We start from the raw sequence: 2,222 nt of genomic DNA, 5'->3' as shown, positions 1-2,222 counted from the left end.
GGCTCAGGAAGTTGAGACAGTTGTCTCATTGGCAGAGTACCTCTCTCTTCTCCCTGCACCCTCATGGCAGCTCACAAGCATAGATAATTCAGTTTCCAGTGAATCCCATGCCCTCTTCTGGCCTCCCAGGCACTCACATCCCATACACACAAAATAAATATAAGTAATTTTTTTAAGTGCCAGATCTAGGCTAATGAGATGTCTCAACAGGGAAAGGCATTTGCCACCAAACCTGATAACCTGGGTTGGGTCCCAGAGCCTACAGGGTAAAAAGAGACAAGTTGTTGACCTCTGACCTCCATGCACAGGAGACACCCACCTGTGAACAGCTTCCCAATAAACCTGCATTTAATGCAATCTAATCTGGCTTGAATTGGCTTATTTCACTGGAGACAAAGAAACAGAGAGTTTCTTGAAATAAGGCAAGAATAAAATATTAAACCACCCTATTGAAAGGACCCAAATGCAACCCTCAAGGGGAACACTGAGCACTGAGGCAGATTGTTGTGGGTAAGTAAATTTTAATGCCATAGGCAGATAGACAACTGCTCAGTATTGCTCTGAAACATTCAGGGATTATGTCAATAAACTATGATGGGGGCTTCAGAGAGAATCGGGCCTTTTAAACATGAGTAAAGACCCTTCTTTTTACACCCAGAAGAAAAGGGAAACTTTTCACAGCAGGAGCCTACAGACAGATGTCTAATTCCCTAGAAAGCAGCTGGATTAAAGGAGTGGGAGGGGGTATCCCCAACCATAGCCAACTGCAGCCCTCTGATGTCTAAAGTCTGAAGACCTCAGTTGAGAAATCCAGGTACCTAGGAAGTCTATTAGAAAAGTCTGGAAAGCAGATTCTCCATAGTATTAGAAAAGAAAGAAAAATAGTTTCAGAGTTATACAAAGGAATACACAAAAACCAAAGGAAAGAAGTATCACAAGGCAATATCTTGTTTAAAGGTACACCAGACCCCAAACTGAGCTTAACAACACATGGCCAACAGGGCTCCAGTCTTTTATTCTTGTCTTTTGTGGTGACTACATTTTATTCCATTGGTGAAGGTCCAACTTAACAAATTGTCATGATTGACTAATCCAGGTGAAGAGGAAAAGGAAGAGAGGGTCTAGTTACTGTCTTGCCAGACTATCTTTAATTTAAAAAACAAAATGCCTGCCAGTATCTGTGCCTGGGAAGAGGGGAGGTGCAAGTCCTGAATTCTAACACCAACACGGGTCAATAATGCTGGGGGTGGGGGGTGTCAGCTGGGTAGACTGTTATATATGGCTTTGAAAAGAAAGCAAGAAGCCACAATTAGACATCCTGAAGAAAGGGACTTCAGGCTAACCTCAGAGGAAGCTTGGATTGGAAGGGACTCCAGGTGGGAACCACAGAATCCCCTCTCTGTGCCCTCTCACACAAAGATGCATGGGCAGAATCCATGCTACAGTCTCGATGAGGGCAGGTTCCAAGCTACCCCAAAGAGTCAGCAAGTGGCCACCTCCTCCAGTCCTGCAGAGACCTGTTAAACCCTAATAAATTCTTGGCTGGATTTTATTAGGTAACAGTAAAACACCTGGTAGATATGAACTTCTTCAGCCTTTGGAGCTCTCCTCTGTGTAAAAGGCTATTAAAAAAAAAAAGCTTTCTCTGCCTTTGTTTATGTGGAGGGGGAATGAACCCCAGGCTTCATGCATCCTAGGCAAGGGTTCTTTTGATCTACCTAGAAATCTGACAGAAAAGGAGAAGTGTGTGTGTGGTGGTGGTACAAAGAGCTTGACTTTAATCCCAGCACAGGATCAGTGAGTTTGGGTCTATATAGTGAGTTCCCAAGCTAGCCAAGACTTGACAGTGGGAGAGGGACTGGGAGACAGGGGACAGAGGGAGGGAGAAGGAGAGAGTGAGAGCAGAAGGAAGAAAGACAGGGTGAGAGCAGGAGAGTGAGAAGCAGAGAGGGAGAGGAGGGGAGGAGGAGGCAGAGTGTGCTGGGAAGGTGAAGCAGCTGTTGAAGTAGCAGTTATGAAGAATACATGCCATCAGAGTGGATGGCAGCAAGTTAGATGGAGGAAAGTAATATACTCTCTGAGCTTCGGACCAAACCCTTAGATCTTCAACAAACCTCTTTTGGGAGCCAGGGAAAGGGCTCCGTGGGTGAAGACATTTACTGCCAAGACTGATGACCTGCATATGGTCCCCAGGGCACACACGCACACACACATGCACACTA

The sequence above is a fragment of the Mus caroli genome, chromosome 10, assembly GCF_900094665.2.
Source record: "Mus caroli chromosome 10, CAROLI_EIJ_v1.1, whole genome shotgun sequence".
Lineage (NCBI taxonomy): Eukaryota > Metazoa > Chordata > Mammalia > Rodentia > Muridae > Mus > Mus caroli.
Note: the sequence above shows the minus strand (reverse complement) of the source record.